General features: G+C 46.9%; 1 protein-coding gene across 3 annotated transcripts in view; it reads right to left on the bottom strand.

Moving 5' to 3' along the window:
* The window catches only part of LOC144127801 (DENN domain-containing protein 2D-like), a 352039-nt gene that overhangs the window by 252404 nt on the left and 77759 nt on the right, over window positions 1-21876 (bottom strand). The gene's annotated exons all lie outside the window — the stretch shown is intronic.

Genomic DNA, 21876 nt, shown 5'->3' with positions numbered 1-21876 from the left:
CAACACGTATGGTTAAGTTTAAAGCCCTGAAGCGACTCACTGACTATGGGAGACACCTACATGGAGGGCTCCGAATCAATTTGGACTGCCTGAGGTTTTTTTAATGTGCACTGACATCATACAGGCATTTTTAATTTTGCCTCCATCATAATGTGGCCGCTGCAGCCAGGTCTGACCTTGCAACTTTGGTTGGGCCAAAGCAAACGGCACAAAAACAAAGGTGAGAAAAAGATGAAGCACCGACTATCCAGAAGGTTTACCTTAAAAACAAAGTGCCTAGCACGTCATTTAACAGCACCCTTACTGAGCATTGAAAAGCCGAAGTAGAACGTTGTTCTTGCGGGCTAGTTGGTTCATTGCAGAAAAAAGGTTAGTACTGTGCGAATTAGACACGACAGGGGAACAGGAACAAACACGACAACACAGGCGCAGACTTCCAACAGTTGGAAGTCTGCCAAAAGTCTGAAAAAGCCAATCTATGGTCTACCAAAGGTCCTCTATGAATGATCAAATGCTGGGTTATTTCTTTCAAGGCATTTTGCAGTGCAATGCCTCAATACAGTAATATCTCGTTGATATGTTCCCGGTTCCAGGGTGTCTACAAAGTTGACGTTTCCAAATTCCCTTAGTTTTCCAGGTTTTTCTCGAGTGCATTTGTAAAATTTCCTGAGTGACACAGTACCTTGTTTTATGCGAAAACAAGCTGACACAAAGGCGCCTGATGCTATCACTCTTCAATAAGCATGTTAAAAAATAAAAACGATTTAATCCTATTTCAATAGTAAGGAGCAGATTTTATTTCATTTAAAAAAAGGAGGAGAAATCAGCAAAATGCATAACAAATCGAATATCTTCGAAGAAATGCTAAAACAAACTGCAAATTGAATTGAACATTTTCAAATACGAACGAAAAGGAAGAATCATGCGGAAACAAATATTTTCAAATGTGAGATATTTCTATCTATTGATATTAACCGCAATAGTGTGGGACCTGAACTTTAGTGTCACAAGTGCGATTCTCTCCCAGCAAGTCTATTCAAACAAACTGCAGACTATAGAAACCTTAGTTCGTAGAAGTGAAAGAGCGACAAACCTGAAAAGTAACACTGGAAAGTAAAACTCAAGTTCATGCACAACGCTTCAGTGTTGTTTCACTGCTTTAGAGAGTTTATTTTCCTTTGGATGAGGGAAACTTGCATCTCGGCATCAGCCAACACTTGTTCTTTCAGCTCAAGCTCTTTCACACAAGCGGCGGCACGCTTCCTTTCCCATTCCTTCCTCAGTGCATCGGCCCTTTCTGCTCTCGTCCTCTTCAGCTCCTCTTTCCACTGTGCATTCGCCCCACGGACCATTTGGAACATCGCCTTGGTCAGCTAAACGATGGCAACTCCTCCTGCCGACATTACGGTGTCATACACGATTCGCTGGGCAACCAAAGATTGCTCCTTCTAATTTCCAACAAGGCATTCCTTGTTAATAGAAAATCCCTGCTCGACAGACGCATTTCCGTGCGAAAGAGACAGAATCATCTTCACAAATGTGAACACTTATTTTGTTCGAACCACAGATCTTTGTTCGAACCACAGCGCGTTTTCATGCTCTGCTCTGCATCCGACCAAAAGCAAACCAACACGTCCATTTGCTATTTTTGTGCAACTTTGTTTATTGATTCGTCAAACGCCAGGACGAGGTGGGAGGCTTGGCTTACTTCCAACATGAGGTTCTCCTTGAAGAAAGGTGCGAGGCCATAGACAATATAGTATATCCTACCTTGTCTTTGCCAAGCTGCATTTTCTTGGCTGTAGCTGATGATCGGAACATCAAAGGGAACAGAGAAGCTGATGCCGCGGCAGCACGGAGTGATGTGTACGTCATAACAGCGTTGAGGCACCACATCACTTCAGCATTTATGACCTCCAAGTTACGCTGAAAGATATCGTTTGCTCTACGATCTGATTGGACGTCCATCATAGTAGTTGAAGCACTTGACGGATGCGCAGAAACTGACGGCACTGGCCCGGCATTGGTCACAATAGTGGTTGGTGGTGTCAAAAATGAGGCTACACAGGGTGTCCCGGCATTGGTCACAATGGTGGCCAGCGATGTCAAAAATGAGGCTACAGAGGGTGTCCTGGCTCCGGTAATGGCCAGTCGGTGCTTCTTACTTTCAGAGTGACTTGTCACTGCTCTTCTTCCCATGCTGCTGAGCGAAAACTGCTTTCTGCATAGCGCATAGTATATTGCGTTCGGGTTACTTCCGACGGGCCTAATCCAGGCTGCAAACTCGCAATGTTTCGCACTCGTCCAGTCCTCGACGAAAGTGCACTTGATGGTCGTCATGCTTGACACGTCACACACAGCTTGCCTGCGGCACCACAGCAGTCATTAAAACTAAGTCGGTTCAAAACGGCGCAGCTAAGTGCAGACAGAATTCGTTGCTTTGCTAGCTGTTGCAAATGGGTTGCAAGCCCCAAGGGTAGCGTTGGCCTGGCGGCCTGGGGCACAGCTGGAAACATCCGAAGGTCCCGGCAAAGGATGAGTCGACTGGCAACAGAACAACTTGTTTATTCTGGCATCGCAAAAGAGCAGCCGGTCAGGGCGACCACGTTACTCGAAGGAAGAAATCGAAGTCTCTCTTTGGCGTCCGGGGCAGCTGCTTTTATACCCACGGAGTCGAGGGCAAGAAGGAACAGCTCGGGAAGAGTCGCACTAGACGGCGACGCACGGACATGTTGAGACGTGAAGTGACGCGTCCGCCGGGCCGGCGCCGGTCAGACCTCCTCGCCTCCCAGTTGGGGAGCTCCTCTCCCCGGCTGCCGCGCTTTGACAAGCGTGGGCACCAACATGCACACACACGCACACGCACACACGACGACACGTGGCATTGAAACCTGCCTGGACGCGCTTGGTGGGAGGCGTTACGGCAGCACTGAACGGGCCCAAAATGACCGCCACTTTGAACGAAGCCCCGGCGTCCGTTGCATCCGCGCCGGCTATACCGCGCGTCGTAGGCGAAACGTAACAGACCGCACCCGCCGGGAGAAGGAGATCCCGATGGTCAGGGGACTGCATCCGCTGTCCGGAGGGATGTCGCTCGATGATGCTCGTAATCGAAACCGGTCGTCCCTCGACGTTGCTTGAGCGCAGCGCACAGAGAAGGCCTCGTTCTCAGGTTCAGGTTCACACAGGACACTGCAAAGTGACTTCGGGAGAGTTGCCATTTTTGTTCTCGTTCCCAGCAAGCGTTAGAACTACGCCGAAACGCAACTGCTCAGTCAGCAAGCACGAGACAACCCTCACTAAGCTCTGCCAGGCTCTTTCCCCTTTAATACTACTGCCTAGTTCCTTATAGTAGTCAAGCAGCACTCAGAACGCGTCCACAAATTGGAAAATTGCACTAGAAAGCACATAATCACTTTGAAACACTAAACAAAAGCAATATGGTAAAAATCCTGCCTCAGGAAGAAAACATCAGTAACAAACAACTTTGAGGCGGATTCCTACGTTAGGGGCTTCGACTTAAGCCATCGGCGTTACCGTTGAGACTCCCCTTTTTGTAACGCACCTCAAAGGAATATTGTTGCAAAGCGAGGCTCCAGCGCAGGAGGCGGCCATTTTTGGGAGAGATGGTCTGCAGCCATTGGAGAGGGCAGTGATCCGTCTCAATGATAAACCTCGAGCCGGCTAGGTAGCATGACAATTTCTGAACTGCCCACACGAGACACGCACACTCTTTCTCGGTGGCGCTGTACGCCTGCTCACGACAGGTCAGCTTACGACCAGCATAAAGGACGGGGTGTTCCACTTCTCCATTTTCCCGTTGGCACAGTACAACGCCCATGCCTCGCTCACTAGCATCGCACTGAACAACGAACCCTTTTGTGTAGTCTGGTGATCGTAGCACAGGCTGGCTTGTTAGGGCGCTCTTTAGGGCGCTAAAAGCTCTTTCCTTTGTCTCGCCCCAGACGACTGTTTGGGGCTCTGTTTTTCTTAGAGCATCCGTCAGGGGAGCCGCGATATCGGAGTACCTGGGGATGTACCTCTGAGAGTAGCCGGCGACACCTAAGAACGACCGAATATCGGTCTTCATGCACGGTTGCGGGAAGTCTCGCACAGTGGCCACCTTTATTTCAGAGGGGCGGCGACGACCCTGTCCAATCACGTGACCGAGGTAGACAACCTCGGCCTGTGCTAATTGGCACTTGGGAGCCTTGACTGTCAAGCCCGCTTCGCGCAGGCGGGTTAGCACTGCCCGCAAGTGTGCCATATGCTCAGACCAGGATGCGGAGAATATCACTACGTCGTCTAAATACGGTAAAGCGAATTCTTCCTGTCCCCGCAACACTTTGTCCATGAGGCTTGAAAAGCAATATGGCGCGTTCTTCAAACCAAAACTCAAAACTTTAGGACGGAATGTTCCCATTGGTGAAATGAACGCCGCATACCTACTAGCCTCTTCTGTAAGTGGAACCTGCCAATAACCCCTGACAAGATCTAGGGTGGAAATAAACTGAGCGCTACTAACTTTCTCAAGGCGCTCCTCGATGTTAGGGATCGGATAAATTTGATCCTTAGTGATGGAATTAAGCCTGCGGTAGTCGACGCAAGGACGAGGTTCCTTGCCCGGTACCTCAACTAAAATCAAAGGGGAGGTATAATCACTCTCACCCGCCTCAATAACACCGAGCTGTAGCATTTTCTTTACCTCAGCCTCCATAATATCGCGCTGGCGGGGTGACACCCGGTACGCCTTGGATCGTACTAGCTTTGGGGAGGTAAGTTCTATATCATGAGTAAGGACAGAAGTCCTACCAGGCCTCTCAGAGAACTGACCTTGAAACTCTTGTAAGAGTTGGTGTAGTTCGGTTTTCTGCTCAGGCGACAGCGGTGCTTTACTGAGTAAGTCACTAATGACCTGATCGGTGTCTTCCCTGTTCGTCACTGAGCTTAGTCCCAGAAGCTCGACCGGAAGCTCTTCTAACTTGCCCGTGTCGGGCATTTCCTCTCCAGTACCTGGTGCCTTCAACGCTACAGGCTCAATTTTATTCAGTTCGGACGTGCTCTGAATATCAGCTTGCTGCGCCTCCGACCCTTTCTCATTGTTTGACAACGTCGGCCCCGCAACTACCGCCTTTGCAGCGAGCTCCCGAACTCTCGATCTGATTAAGGCCTGAACGCTAGCCTCACCAAACAAAAGCCCCTTCTCGCGCAGGAGGTGATCGGACCTGTTCGAAAATAGGTACGGGTACTGAGGGGGCAGCATAGATGACACTACGGCCTCCGTCTCAAGTGCTCCGAAAGGTCCTTCAATAAGCACTTTTGCTACGGGCAGACACACGCTATGAGCTTCCACGGCTTGCTTGATCCATGCGCACTCGCCCGTGAACATATCGGGTTCTACGTAAGAGGGGTGAACTACATCCATTGTAGCTGCGGAATCACGAAGCACTCGGCACTCTTTCCCGTTCACGAGGAAGTCTCGCATGTAAGGCTCGAGAAACTTCATGTTCTCGTCAGTGCTACATAATGACAAACACACGACTTCTCTTTTTGTTTCTGGACACTGCGCCGAAAAGTGACCCGGCTTCTGGCACGTATAACACACGCGCGCTTGCCTCCTCTCGAACCGCTTTCTGCGTTCGGCTTCGGCTGCCGCCGTCTCCTTACGTTCGGTCGGACTGCTTTCACTCGCATCCGCACTACGTGTGTCCCCCCTTGCTCTCATGGGTGTGAACTTTGGCCTCTCAGACTGGGAGCCAAATTCACCCTTTTGACCGTCCTTAGCTCCGCGAGCCCGACGCGTCACAAACTCCTCGGCTAGCTCGGCGGCTTTAGCCACTGTACTAACGTCTGGCCTATCCAAGACCCAGTACCGAACGTTCTCAGGTAACCGACTATAAAACTGTTCTAGCCCGAAACACTGCAGAATTTTCTCGTGGTCACCAAACGCTTTCTCTTCTTTGAGCCACTCCTGCATGTTTGACATAAGCCTGTAGGCAAACTCTGTATATGACTCACTTCTGCCTTTTTCATTTTCCCGAAACTTCCGACAGAACGCCTCCGCTGACAGCCTGTACTTTTTTAGCAGACTCGATTTCACTTGGTCGAAATCCTCTGCCTCCTCTCTCTTCAAGCGAGCGACTACGTCGGCCGCCTCGCCGGGTAACAAAGTGAGCAAGCGCTGTGGCCACGTTTCCCGAGAAAACCCCTGCTTCTCGCACGTTCGCTCAAAGTTAACCAGGAACAAACCAATGTCCTCTCCAAGCTTAAAGGGCCGCATCAGGTCAGTCATTTTGAACGATACCCGTTCTCCTGCACCGTGTGCCTGACTTCCATTACGAGAGCGTTCCATCTCTACCTCGAGACGCTTCATTTCCAAAGCGTGTTGACGGTCGCGCTCTTCTTTCTCTTTATCTTTTTGTTCTTTACGTTCGCGCTCGTCTTTCTCTTTTTGCTCTTTACATTCGCGCTCCTCTTTCTCTTTTTCTTTTTGTTCTTTACGTTCGCGCTCGTCTTTCTCTTTTTGCTCCCTCTCCTCAATGGTCTCAAGGCATTCCGACAGCTCGTCATCCTCAGCCTCCAACTCAAGAATAGCCCTTAGCAGTTCTGGTTTTCTGAGTTTGTCTGAGACATCCAGACCCAACTCTCTTGCAAGCTCCAGCAATTTCGGTTTGTGCAACGACTTCAAATCCATGGCTGCTCCAAATGCTGCTTTCTCTACTGCCTACTATTGTCTTGCCGCAAACTAACCCGGCAGCAACGACAACCACAATTACCAGCTCTGTTTCTGACACTAACAAAAGCCTGGCAAAACTCAGAAGAAGAAAGTCCCGCACTCACCAAACCTCGCTGCCAAGAATTCAGCGCAGTCGTTCCGCTGCAGGCAACCAGTCATCACACAGGGCTCGTTGCACTGCTCCCGGATGGTCGTTGTACTGCTCAGCATACAGTTGACCGCATATCTTCGCTGCTGGCCTCCGTTGTCGCGATCTCACCGCTGGCAACCAGTTGTTGCAAATGGGTTGCAAGCCCCAAGGGTAGCGTTGGCCTGGCGGCCTGGGGCACAGCTGGAAACATCCGAAGGTCCCGGCAAAGGATGAGTCGACTGGCAACAGAACTTGTTTATTCTGGCATCGCAAAAGAGCAGCCGGTCAGGGCGACCACGTTACTCGAAGGAAGAAATCGAAGTCTCTCTTTGGCGTCCGGGGCAGCTGCTTTTATACCCACGGAGTCGAGGGCAAGAAGGAACGGCTCGGGATGAGTCGCACTAGACGGCGACGCACGGACATGTTGAGACGTGAAGTGACGCGTCCGCCGGGCCGGCGCCGGTCAGACCTCCTCGCCTCCCAGTTGGGGAGCTCCTCTCCCCGGCTGCCGCGCTTTGACAAGCGTGGGCACCAACATGCACACACACACACACGCACACACGACGACACGTGGCATTGAAACCTGCCTGGACGCACTTGGCGGGAGACGTTACGGCAGCACTGAACGGGCCCAAAATGACCGCCACTTTGAACGAAGCCTCGGCGTCCGTTGCATCCACGCCGGCTATACCGCGCGTCGTAGGCGAAACGTAGCATAGCATTGGCAGATCGCGAAAAGGCGCGAAACTATTTCTCAAAGCTGCGCCGCCTGCATCGCGTGCGTGCACCCCCTGCGGCAGAAATGGACGCTTCCAACACGGAGATGCGCAGGGAGGAAGAGTTCATTTGGGGCCATCACAAGTCCTCACAACGTTTTCTGCCGCCTTGTCGGAGCTATCCACTTGGAAACACAGGAAAACAAGAAAAGGCCGCTGGCCGTCGAACAGCACACATAAGAACCGTAGGAAGTGCGCGCTCTGCTGTCGGCCACAGCGCCGGGGAAACGCGGGAAAGTGTCCGCTTTTGATGTAGTACGCTTCGAAATTGGAAGCACCACTGGCGCCACAAGGCTCTTTGCCGCCTTGATGGGATGCTCCACTTGACAGCACAACGTTGGAGGCCAGCGGTCGCTGAGGAGAGGACATGTAACGCCGCACTGGACAATCCGTGCAATGCCAGTCCGCATTGTTTACACGAGGAAGCATTTATCGCGACTTTAGTTCCTTTTATGTAGAACTGCAGCTAATTTTCCCTGATATAAGCGCAAATCCCCCGAGTTTTCCCCGAGTTTTTCCGGATTATCCAAATTCCCTGAGAATTCCCGGTTTTCACGGTTTTCCCGGTTGGTAGACATCCTGTGGTTCATATGATTTCTCGATTCGCACGCTAGTCCTCAGGGCAAGGAAATTGAGTACATCACGTTTTTTGTGCAAGCAACAAACCGCCGCTGGTGCCTAATGGTGTAGTTCCTATCCTGACTGTCGGTAGAGTTGACCTTCTTGCAATGTTTTGACAGCTTATCCGGTGCCGAAAAGACCACTTACACACCTGCTCGTTTGCCTATTTTTCTTAGGTTGTGAGAGATGGCATGCAGGTAGGGTTAACACCGCCGCTTTCTTGTTGCAAGCTGGGTCCTGGCTGGTGTGCTTTCTGTCAGTCTTGGTCTCTTTCTTGTGCACCAGGAACTATTCGGCATGTGTAACCAACTAGCCCGCTAGTTCGTCCTGAGCAAATTCATTACCAGTTCTGTGAGCACTTTCCCTCTCAACGATACATGTCGTCGTCTTGTCTCCTTTGTGGTGGTGGCCTCGTGCAAGGCAAGATCACTCGTACACTGCATTCAGCACAGAGTACTTCCTCCCGAAGTGTTGGTGCTGTTCACTGGCTTCCCTCTGTCAGAATGCCATAGAACTAGGATATGTAAAACCCTGTGCTCAGAATGGCAGTGGCAAGGGACTACCTACGGCTATAATCATGTTCCATGGTGAGCACCATGGCCTCTGCTCTCCACTGGCCAGAGCTTTACCATGAAATCGACAGGACAATGGAGTTCCTTTGGCAGCAAGTGCTTCCCAAACTTCATTAGCTTCTTCCACCAAAGGTCTCTCTGCCTCCAGAAGAGCCACCCACATAGTCGGCGAGGTGCAGCTACGCCCCATGTGCAACAGGTTCTCAGCTATGGACCCAAGTTCACCTAAGAAGACTGCAGCTGAACCACTGACGATGGTGAAGCAAGTGTACAGGCTTGCTCCTCAGTGTGGATGTTTCCTTACGCTGCAAGGCACGTGGCCGCCAGTTACCCATCCAGAAGAGTGTCTCCTTTTTCAAGAACAATTCCTTGGCGCTGCTGCTCGCTGACAAGGAGGGTGGTATAGTAGTGCTCTCAGAAAGCACACACAAAATGAGAACCACTGATGCTATGCTTTTGGTTTTTGACTGGCGGACCAGTGCGTATTTGGCATGAGCAAAAAACACAGCGAAAAGATTATGCGGCAGGTTAAACCTGGAAACATTTTTAAAGGCTTTTGACAAGGGCAGCAAGCTCAGTTTAGACCTTTTCTTATCGGCAAAAACTTACAAAATAGATTGTCCACTGCGCATGATTGTCTCTGAAAATGGTACGTGGCAGAAGTGTTTAGCAATGATTTTACAGCATAAGTGCTGTGTTCATTTGGTTTCTGCTAGCCAGCAAGCCAGCTGTACGCGCACCCCTTTGTGGCCAAAATTTGTACCGTTGCTCCGTCTCCCCTTTACGAACGCTCTCTGAGCGCCAAGACATATAATCGCGGCTCTCGACAACAAACGTTGTTCACTGCCGATCATCGTTCATGCTGCTGCGCAGTTTGCGCGGTTGTTACTACAGTGGCGACAAGCGTGGAAACCACCCATGCGGTAAATGTTGAAGCCGATGGCCTGTCGCAACGTGAAGCACCGATGACAGCCATGACCAACCTCCAGCTCCCAAGCTTCGATGACACAACAGATAAGCGGAAAATGTACCTTATTAGGGCAGAAGAACATTTTCAAGCCAATGCCATTACTGACCCAAAAGGCAGATAGCACTTCTTGTGGCAGCACTCAGCACGCAGACGGTACAAGTGTTAGCGGGACAAATTGCACCTCAGAAGCCAAATCCTCTCACTTATGATGAAGCAGTCACAGCCTTGAACAACTACTATGACCTGAAGCGTCAGGACATAGCAGAAAGCTATAAATTTTTCACCAGTTTCCAACAAGAAGGAAAGTCAGTGCACATATTCCTGGATGAAATAGTTATGTATTTATTCATTTATTTAGTCCTCAAATGACCCTTGGATAAAAGTCTTACATGAGGGGTGGGCGGCTTCACAGACGATTTCAAGGGTGGGCGGCTTCACAAAAAAAAATTTTCAATGGCTGTCCTGAAATTTGTCGCACTAGAGTGGTGAACTGCTTCTTCAGGCAGATCATTCCGGTCTTTCCCTGTTTGCAGAAAAAGCGAGTGGAGGTGCGATGATGTGCATGTGTGCAGCGCTTATACAGACTTGGAATGACTGGTCTGGGATGAATGGTGGTGAGCGGGAGATATAACGCTGTTATCAATTGGAAAATGATAGAACTGGCGGTAGAGAACGAGCCTGGCTATTTTACATCAGTTTCTAAACTGCGAAGATTTGCATTAGATTTTAGAGCTGACACTAGTATAGCAAGAATAGTCATGAAAAATAAATCGAGCTATGAGGTTTTGGATAGATTCAATGGAGTTAGAAAGATTAGCCTGATAAGGGTCTGTAACTCAAAATGCATATTCTAGCTTAGGCCTTACAAGGGTTTTGTAAGCAACAGTTTTTAGGGAAGGGGAAGAGAATTTAAGATTTCGCCTGAGGAAGCCGAGAGTGCAGTTAGCCTCATTAGATATTTTCGCTGTGTGAGAGGGCCACGAAAAATTCTGTGTTAAAATAAGTCCAACATAATTATAAGATCTCACAAAGGATATTACAGTGCTAACAAAAAAATATGTGGACACTACGTGAGAATGGCAGCGGTGAAAAGTAATGAATGGCATTTTGCTGACATTTAAAGACATTATTTATTTATTTGTTCCCCAAAGGTCCACGCGGGACATTGCATGAGGGGTGGGCTGAGAAGGCAATTAGCATGAATACAGATGATGTTCGATGGCGGTTTTGAATTTGCTGAAGTCGATGATGGTTGCCACTTCGGATGGAAGATCATTCCAGCCTCGGGCTGTTTTCAGGAAAAAAGACTGGTGATATGTTTCGGTGCGGGCTTTCACAAGGTAGACGGCGTTAGGGTATGCACCATTTTTCTACTGTTTGTAAGTCGCGTTGAAGAATGATGGCATCTGAACAATTGTTAATCGGTTGGTATATAATACAATCATCAGCAAACAAACGGATGTTAGAAGATAAATCGTTAGAGAGGTCACTGATGTAGATTAAGAAGAGCAGTGGGCTCAGAACGGAGCCCTGAGGCACACCAGAAATCAGAGGAGACAGCGGAGAGGAATGGTTATTTGCGAAAACGAACTGATGACAGCCGATCAAAAAACTACGTAACCACTTATAGACTAGGGGATGAAGATTTAGGCATGAAAGTTTCAAGAAAAGTCGATTATGGGGAACCTTGTGAAAAGCTTTCTCAAAGTCTAAAAACAGTGAATCTACAGGTATATTAAGGTCTAGGTGGGAGCTGATGTCGTTTGTGGAAAGTGCAAGTTGTGTATCGCAGATAAATTCGTAAGAAATCCATGCTGACTAGAATGAAAAAAGCATAGCAGACAACTGCAACTTTGGAGGTGCACTAATCCGAATGCTGAGGGACCGAATTCTTTGCAGCGTGCGCTCAAGTGACCTACACAAACATCATCCTCATCACCAGCTTGACTACATCCACTGCAGGGCAAAGGCCTCTCTCTCCCTTGCCTCTCCAAAAAACCCTGTCCTTTGCCAGCTGCATCCACCATTTGCCTGCAAACTTCTTAATCTCATCCCCCCACCTAATATTCTGCTGCCCCCTGCTACGCTTGCCTTTTCTTGGAATCCACTCCGTTACCCTTAAGTGCCAGCGGTTATCTTTTCTTTGCATTACATACCTGCCCAAGCCCATTTCTTCCTCTTGATTTTGACTAGGATGTCATCAACCCGCGTTTGTTCCCTCACCCACTCTACCCACTCCTGGTCTCTTAACATTGCATTTACCATTTTTCTTTCCATGGCCCGTTGCATTGTCCCTAACTTAAGTTGAACCCTTTTCGTTAACCTCCACGTTTCTGCCCCGTAGGTGAGTACTGGCAAGATACAGCTGGTGTACACTTTTCTCTTGAGGGATATCGGTAACCTGCTATTCATGATCTGAGAAAACCTGCCATATGCGCTCCACCCCATTCTTATCCTTCTAGTTATTTCCCTCTCATGATCCGGATCAGCTGTCACAACCTGCCCTAAGAATTCCTTTACCACTTCCAGCATCTCGCTTCCAATTCTGAACTGCTGTTTCCTTTGCTAGACTGTTGAACACTGCTTTGGTTTTCTGCATGTTAATTTTTAGACCCACCATTCTGCTCTGTCTGTCCAACTAATTGAACGTGATTTGCAGTTCACCTCCTGACTGACCCAGCAAGGCAATATCATCAGCGAATCGCAGATTATTTAGGTATTCTACATTAATTCTTGTCCCCAACTGTTCCCACTTCAGGCCTCGGAATACCTCTTGTAAACAGGCGGTGAATAGCATTGGCGAGATTGTGTCACCTTGCCTGACGCCCTTCCTTATTAGAATTTTATTGCTGACTGTATGGAGGACTATGGTAGCTGTGCAGTTGATATACAAGGTGTCCACACTATCGGAATACCTCCTGTAAACAGGCGGCGAATAGCATTGGCGAGATCGTGTCACCTTGCCTGCCTCCCTTCCTTATTAGAATGTTATTGCTGACTTTATGGAGGACTATGGTAGCTGTGCAGTTGATATACAAGGTGTCCACGCTACTCAAAATACCTCCTGTAAACAGGCGGTGAATAGCATTGGCGAGATTGAGTCACCTTGCCTGACGCCCTTCCTTATTTGAATTTTATTGCTGACTTTATGGAGGACTATGGTAGCTGTGCAGTTGATATACAAGGTGTCCACGCTAACTTTAGCAAGACTTTAAAAATGTGCCGTGGCACTCTAAGACGATGCAACCAAATGCATGCTGCTGGATATTGTATGAAGCAACTCACACTATTTTTGTATTGTGCTCAATTGCATAATTAGTTGAGATTAATTAACCAACTTCACAAGCAATGAAGATAGGCGAAAAAGACCCATGGGAAAGTTGTAGAACGGTCCACGAAACGTCCAACTGAACACTTTCTAACTTTCCATCCATTACGTATCAGCTTCTTTTCGCTCACTGCGGATGCCCGCGAAATACAAAAAAATACAGCATGACATGCCCGCTTGCGTGCCGCGATTGCAGCGCTCTCCAACGTTCCGTGCAGGAAGGAACAGATCATTTAGCCCGGTGTGCTGCCGCTTAAAAGGTGACAGGGCAGCAATGCAGCAGCTGGCTGTGCGATATAGGCCAGCGGTACGTTTCCCTTGGGGAGCTTCATAGCGACAAGCGGACACAGTCCTTATCGCTTGCGCTCGCATAAATCGCGCAGCCAGCGCCTGCGTCGCAGCCCTGTCACCATTTTAAGCAGCAGCACACCGGGCTAAATGATCTGTTCATTCCTACGTGGAACGTTTGAGAGCACTGCAATCGCGGCGCGCAAGCGGGCATGTCACGTGGTATTTTTTGTATTTCACGGGCATCTGCAGAGAGCGAAAAAAAAGCTAATGCATAATAGATGGAAAGTTAGAAACTGTTCATTTGGACGTTTTGCGTACCGTTCTACAACTTTCAAATTGGACTTTTTCACATATCTTCGTTGCTTGCGAAGTTCATAAATTAATCTCGAATAATCATGCAATTAAGCACAACATAAAAATAGTATGAGCTGTTCCATGCAACAGCCAGAAACATGCATTTGGTTGCGTTGTCTTAGAGTGCCGTGGCATATTTTTAAAGCCTGGCTAAAGTCAGCATGGACACCCTGTATATATCTTCCTACGCAAACAATTCTTGGCAAAGAAAGATAGAAGAGATCGAAGCAATGGCAACTGCAGCAGAACCAACCGACAACGATACAAAAGAACTATCAATGATGCTCAGAATGTAAGCTCGTCATCGTCACGAGATAACCTAGTGACGCAGTCACCTGGCGAAGAAATGTGGCAGATGTAATTGCTCCAAGGCGAACCATGAGTCTAAAGGCACTGACAGTTGAAACCGCGCCCAGTAACGAGAACTTAGGGCACACATCTGGATGTTAATTTACAGGAGGAAAAACGGCTTGGGAACGCCAGTACACCACACTTTTCGGTGGGGTGGACCCAGAACTGGCCGTGGAAGTGGACGCTGGATCCTTGGTGTGTGTCATCATAACTAGTAAGGATACGGAGCACAACAAAAAGTAATATCAAAAATTTTTCCCAGTTAGTTGCATTGGCAGACTGGGCTAGCTTTTTGCAGTGGAAGATCAAAATGCATTATATAATCAGTTCGTGGAGCAAATACTCAAAATTTACGACACTGCATTTTCTTTGGTAATATAAAAAAAGAGCAAGAAAGGAAGAAAGGCTTGGATGACACACGACCTGCTGTCCAGCATAAAAATACGTAACAACTCTTTGAAAGCTACATATTTTCTAGGGACATCATATTGAAACAGTTGAAGAAATTAAAAAATATGTTATGAGCCGATCTAAAGAAGTCCTGTACGTGCTACTATGACAAATTCGTCAGTATTCACTTTGATCTGAAAAAAGCATGGCGCAGTATAAAGAACTTATTGAGACAATAAGCTAGTGGTATACCAAATGAAATGAGCACTGAGCGGCAAAAGCTTTGCCAATGAGTTTAGTCATCAGTTCCTTGAATTTGGAGCAACGGACTCGACAATACTGAACACGAAAGAAACGTTGAGCAAGATAAAGAAGGCCCAAATATGCCTAAGCACATAAGGTCCTGTCCGTCCCGCTCTTGTGAGCTATGTTTTTCCAGTGCGTGAATTCTCTCAAAAAGCAAAGATACAAAGCCAGGGAATTAATCAAAGCTTTTTTTATTGAAAAGAAAGGAAGCATGTGCGTCAGCGAAACGTCCATATCTTTGTATAAGGCTGAGAACAATTTTTTTACCGTTCGCTATCACATCAACATTGAAGATGATAGCATTCCTTGCGTGTAAGACAGTATATATTTATGCGTGTTGCCTTCGAATAAATCAGTTGTGAGTTGTGCTCCGTCCTGTCTTTCTGCCTTATGTTGTCTATTTTCACACCTGTAACCAAAGATGAATATTCCCGGAATTTACATGTATTAAACACAGCATTCAAAATACGATGTCCTTAAAACATGTTACTTTCATGGAAATTGTTTTTATAACCAGTGACATTAAAAATAGCTCTTTGTCTGGCTTTGATGACATCAGCGCAACACCAACCGAGGCTGCATCCGATCTCATATGCAAACATGTTACCTTCATGGAAATTGTTATTATAACCAGTGACATTAAAAATAGCTCGTCTGGCTTTGACGACATCAGCGCAACACCAACCAAGGCTGCATCCGATCTCATATGCATTATGCTCTGTCATTAAGGTGTGTGTTATAGAAATTTTTCACCAAAAAATGAAAATAGCAACGGTGCCTGTTTTACATAAAGGAGGTGCTGTGAATGAAATAGGTAATTATAGACCAAATCAACACTAGCATTCTTTTCAAGAACTCTAGAGAAAGCTATTAACAATATACTACTTAAACACCCATTTAAACATCATTTATTATCGAGTACCAATATGGGTTCAAAAATGGTGAATCGACTGAGTTTGCACGGCTGAAAACTCAAGAAAAAATTGTAAAGAATATTGAGCAACATCTATACATTATAGGCATCTTTTTAGGCTTTAAATAGGCGTTTGATTCCATAAAGCATGAAATTGTATTCGTCAAATTGCATTACTGCTGCATAAGAAGCCTTGCACTTAAACTCTTGGGCAGTTATTTATCGAATTGCATGCAGTTTGTAACAATAAATAATACCGTCTCCGATGCAGGATGAATAAAATTAGGTGTTCCACAAGGCTCAATTCTAGGTGCGAGAATATTCCACCTTTACATAGATGACATTGTCTCTTTGCATAACATCCAGAACATTATTCTTTAAGCCGATGATACAAATGTTATTTCTTCTTGGATGACTTCTCATCCCTCTTCACTGCCAGAAATCTGTGGTTCCAGAGTCTATCGCATTGGCTTGAGGCTAATACCCCTGTTACACGGGCATTTCGAAGGCCCTCGAACCGATAGTCTATCGACTCAAAGGCGATCGAGCACTGCTACACGGGCAGTTTCAATGGCCATCGAGTCAATAGTCTATCGAGTCAACGGAGCAGCGCGTAACTCCACCGAGATTTCGAGGGCTTTTGAGCGCAGCCCAAGGTTGCTAGCGTTGCTTCAAGCGGCGCCAAGCGCACTTTCATACACGACACATTCACGGTACAAAAGCATGAACAAACATTATTCACCTAAACTTCTTTAAGCGCATTAAGCGCATTAATTTTGCATTGTGGTCTTTGCGTTGCTTGCGTACTTAGCGTTGTCAACACGGCGGCGCCCTGCCCGCCCGCTTCACAGCGATAATAGCTTCGTCGCTAATCCCTCAAAGCAATATCGTGTTCTAAGCTGTTGTATTCGCCTTCGATTTGTCCATTCTTACCCTCGCATAAAGTTTAGAGAGACAAATAGCTCTTGTTTTTCAGATATCAAGGTGATTTCTCAGGTCTTAAGCCTGACGAAGCTGCGCTTCAACGCAGTTGAACTGGCTTGGTTTTGGCTTGTCTTGTATTAGAGTGGCTACAGCAGTGTCTGCTTCTGTCCGCCGCGTACGTGCAATTAAAAGGGTTTTAAACGACATGCGTGTATGCGTGTATTTAAGCATTAAGTATACATATATAAAATATTTTTGTTATTTTTTCAAAATCCAAAGTAGCAATTGTGGCGCCACACAAGCTTGGCATAAGACACGAGAACCATTTCAATGGCCATTGAGATTTGCCGTGTAGCAGCGACACAACTCCTGCGAGTTCGATGGCGATTGAGAATTTCGAAGACCCTTGACTTGATGGCCATTGAAACTTGCCGTGTGACAGGGGTATCATAAACTTAGTTTAAATGTGAAGAAAACGAAATGTATTGTATTTGGTCCCATCAATAAGCAGGTCAATCCTCTGTGCACACATAATTTTAACAAGCAGACTTTAGAAAGAGCAGCTGAGCAAAAAATTCTAGGGGTAAAATTTCACGAACATATCCGCTGGACAGGTCATATGAATTCAATAAAAAGTACTATTACTAAAATGTTAGGCCTGCTGAATACAATTTGCACTTACCTCCCAAAGAACCCTAAATGTCAGTTATCATCATCAGCAGCAGCCTGACAACGCCCACTGTAGGACAAAGGCTTCTCCCATGTCTCTCCAATTAACCCTGTCCTTCGTCAGCTGTGCCCACCATATACCCACAAATTTCTTAATCTCATCCGCACACCTAGCCTTCTGCTGCCCCCTGCTATGCTTGGCTTCTCTTGGAATCCACCCCATTACCCTTAAAGACCAGCGGTTATCTTGCCTTTGTATTACATGCCCTGCCCGGCATAGCGCTCGTCTGGTAAGATACAGCTGGTGTACACTTTTCTCGTGAGGGATATTGGTAAACTGCTATTCACGATCCGAAAGAACCTGCCATATGTGCTCCACCCCATTCTTATTCTTCTAGTTATTTCCCTCTCATGATCTGGATCAGCTGTCACTACCTGCCCTAAGTAGATGTATTCCTTCGTTTACCACTTCCAGCACCTCGCTGCCAACTGTGAACTGCTGTTCCCTTGCCAGACTGTTGAACATTACTTTTGGTTTCGTGCATGTTAATTTTTAGACCCGCCGTACTGCTCTGCCTGTCTAATTGATCATGATTTGCAGTTCACCTCCTGAGTGACTCAGCCAGGCAATGTCATCAGCGAATTGCAGATTATTTAGGTATTCCCCAGTAATTCTTATCCCCAGCTGTTCCCAATTCAGGCCTCGGAATACCTCCTGTAAACAAGCGGTGATCAGCACTGGCGAGATCGGGTCTTCCTGCCTGGCAACCTTCCTTATAAGAACTTTATTGCTGACTTTAAGGAGGACTATGGTAGCTATACAGTCGTTAGAGATATCTTCCAGTATATTCACATAAGACTCTTCTACACCCTAATTCCGCAATGCCTGCATGACTGCCGAGATTTGTATTGAGTGAAATGCCTTCTCGTAATTCTGTGCATTTTTCTATCACCTGACTGAAGTGTGAATATGAGCTATTGTGGAATATCCTTTACGAAAGCCTGCCTGATCATTTGGTTGATTGTGGTCTAAGGTTGCCCTTAGACCTCAATTACCTTAGTAAATACCTTGTAGGCAACAGACAGTAAGCTGATCCGCCTGTAATTTTTAAGTTCTTGGCGCCTCCTTTCTTATGAATTAAGATAAAGTTAGCATTCTTCCAAGCTTCTGGTACGATCGAGGTCATAAGGCATTGAGTATGCAGGGTGGCTAGTTTTTCTAGCACAATCTCCCCTCCGGGCCCGTTTTCCTAATTAAAAAGGCTTCTTTTAATTCGCGGGACACTCGATCCCGGCCTCTACCTAAAACTACAGTTCTTTCAAGAATGGGCCCGCAGGTGCTTTGTTCACAGTCCTTACAGTGAAGAGGCAGATTAGAACCTGTTCCCGTGCCCATCGAACGCTCAAGCTCCCTCAACCTTTCATTTAGGCAACGCCCCGTCTGTCCAATATGCACTTTCCCACACGCGAGTGGGATCTGATAAACAACTCCTTCATCGCATTCTACGTACCTATGGCATGCCTGGTTCCGCAGGTTTTTCCTTTCTTTTTTCTGAGTTTACACGAGGACATAATGAGGCCAGCTTAGAGGGAGCAGAGAATACAATTGGAATTTTGTATTTTGATGCAACTTTTTTCAGGTTATGGGCAATGCGGTGGGAGTATGGTACCACTTCTGGCCTAATTCTATCCTCAACAGGCATAGGCTGTTTACGTTCCACTCCTTTTATACTGTGAAGAAGGGACTCCACCACACTAGTCAGGACAGACTGAAAGAATCCTGCATCCTGAAGCCTTACCATCTGCAAGTGGAAGCCCCTTTCCATGGTATGACAACAGGATTTCGCAATGGCGGCGTTTAAACCAGACGTAGCGATGGCTCGCTTCACTGTCTTCATATGACAAAAAACTTTTCTGGGCACGAGGGTGGTACATCCAGCAAATTTCCTCTTTGGTTATGGAAAGTTCCAGGTCTAAAAACTGCAGTTTATCACTTTCAGGTAGCTCCTGTGTAAATTCTAAGCCTTCTCCGTTTTCACTAAAAATTCCTAAAACCTCGTTAACTGTGCCCATGTAAGACTGTGTGTCCTGTTTTTTTAGTAGGATTAAAAAATCATCGACGTACCTGAATACTCTCATTACCCTATTCTTGTTCAACTGCTCAATCACACTTCGATCAATCATTGATAGGAAAATATTGCTCAGAACTGGGGCCACACATGTGCCAATACAAATCCCTTTCTTCTGTATAAGTGAACCACTTTCGAACGGTACAATTGTAGCATTAAGATAAAATTCTAACAGCGTCATGAAATTCCCTACTGACACACCAGCTGCATTTTGAAAAGATGTACACCCGCTTTCTTCAATGCATGCTTGAACGGCTGTGAACAATTTTATACGGGGTATGGAGTAGAAAAGATCTTTTGCATCAACAGAAAAGAAATACCCAACCTGCCTATTACCGTCAAGAAATTCAATTATATCCAAGGAGTTCTTTGTTGCGAAAGGATCAGTGACCCGAAGCTGGTTAAGATGCTTTAGCAGGAACTGGCTAACAAGGCGTTGCCAAGATCCCCTTTCGCTTACAATACAACAGAATGGTACACCTTCTATGTGGGGTCTTAGCTGTAAAAACATGCTAAAAGTTTTGCTCTTACGGTCACTTATAGACTTTGCTAACCTTTGCAGCTCCAATTCATTGCACAGGGCGATGGCTCTTGACTTAGCCTTCATGGGCTTGAGTTCGAACCGTTTAAAGTTTTTCTCAACTGCAAGGCACACTTTTTCATTATACACTCCCTTAGGCACCACCACAAAAACTCCTTCCTTGTCGGCTTGCAGCAAACGAATGTCGTTCTCTTTGAAGTAATTCACCACTTTGTTAACCGTTGACCCATATCCACTGGCTCTCTTGGAAGCCGTTTTGGCTAGCGCGTCCACTCCTTCCAGCAGGCATCGCTCACGATCTCCCGGCGGTGCCTTCCCCGCCACTCGCCTATTCAGAGCAAGGAGCTCATGAGCCACTGTAATTGGTTCAAGACTGAACTTCGGTCCTTTTTCCAAGACCTTGACGACATCCTCCGGGAGTTCAACATTACCCAGCACCTTCAGATTCCAATGGTGGCCTGTCCGGAGCCAGTGATTCTTAGCACCCTCTGCTGTGTCACAGGTCTGACCGCCGCCTTGGTCAGTTGCAGAAACGCCTGAATGAAGGGCCGAATTGGTTTGTTCATAGAAGGTTGTGGCCAAGTACTACACCAGGCTGGCCAAATCCGGTTCTGGTGAGGGAGTGCATTGTCGGTTCTGGTCACCGAGATCAGGCCGCGCCCGAGGCCTGCTTATGGAATTCCATCGACACGCGGAGTATTTTTTTTTTTCAAACCCAGAGGAAAATTTCGCTCCCCTGGGATTTGAACCCTCTCGCACGCAAGGCAGATGATCTACTTCTACGCCATCGCTGCAACGCCAGTTATATTTTGCTCTAATTCACTCCCGGTTACTTTACTGTCTACTTGTATAAGGTGATACCTCAGAATCCAAGCTGGAAAACTTTATCATGATGCAAAATAAAGGCAAGATTCATCCATGGCTTATCCAATTATGAACATGTGTCCAAGTACTGTGAAAAGGACGATAGATTGAATAGCAAAGTCTGGTATTACGAACGGCTTGTCGACTTTTTCAACTGACAAAACACAGTTATATTACTCCATCTTGTATGATGACCTGATGAGGAGTGCACAGAACTGCATAGATAGGCATGGTGTGATATCATTCCAAAATGAGAGTGGCTAGACTTAAAAAAGCTTTTTAGCACTGCTCTCAACATACCTAAAGTCCACCTTCGTGACTTGGGAACGTACTATTGTTTGCAAAAAGAATGGAATCTCCATCGGTTCTGCATCGTGCCCGTGCTGAGCGATATTTCTCTTGCGGAGCATGACCGCGACCTCAACCTCCGATGTAAGGGGTCGTCGATAGTTGGTGTGTTTAGGTATTATGACGATTACTCCCTCGTTGTGACTAATGCTACTAGTCCATGCCCTCACTCATACATTTTCAACACCATGTCTCTTTTTTCTGAGTGTCCTCAACCCTTAACTCTGACCAAAGAGGTCCCTGTCAACAACTTTATTACATTTCTGGATCTACGCCTCTACTTTTCAGCATTTCATCTCTGTTGGGTCTATGAACCAAGAAGAAACAAACCTGTCCTTCCCTTCGAGTCAGCTTGCTCGAAGGTAGTCACACAAGGCATTATCCAGTCATGGTTTTTTAACGCCCTAGCAAACTCGTGCGAGCACTGCCTTGAAACGGCCTTCCACCCGAGGTGTCCCGGCTCGTGAGTTCAGGCTACCGCTGTACGCTTTTAATTTCCGTGGCTGAAGACATGATTAGAAATCTAAATAAGCTAGCTTCCAACACCGCGGAGGACCCAGCTCGCAATAAGAAAGTGGCGGTGACACCCTACCTGCATGCCATCTCACAACCTCAGAAAGATAGGCAATCCAGCAGGTGTGCAAGTGGTCTTTTCGGCACCGG

This window comes from Amblyomma americanum, chromosome 4 (genome assembly GCF_052857255.1).
Source record: "Amblyomma americanum isolate KBUSLIRL-KWMA chromosome 4, ASM5285725v1, whole genome shotgun sequence".
Lineage (NCBI taxonomy): Eukaryota > Metazoa > Arthropoda > Arachnida > Ixodida > Ixodidae > Amblyomma > Amblyomma americanum.
Note: the sequence above shows the minus strand (reverse complement) of the source record. Positions and strands in the feature narration are given on the sequence as shown.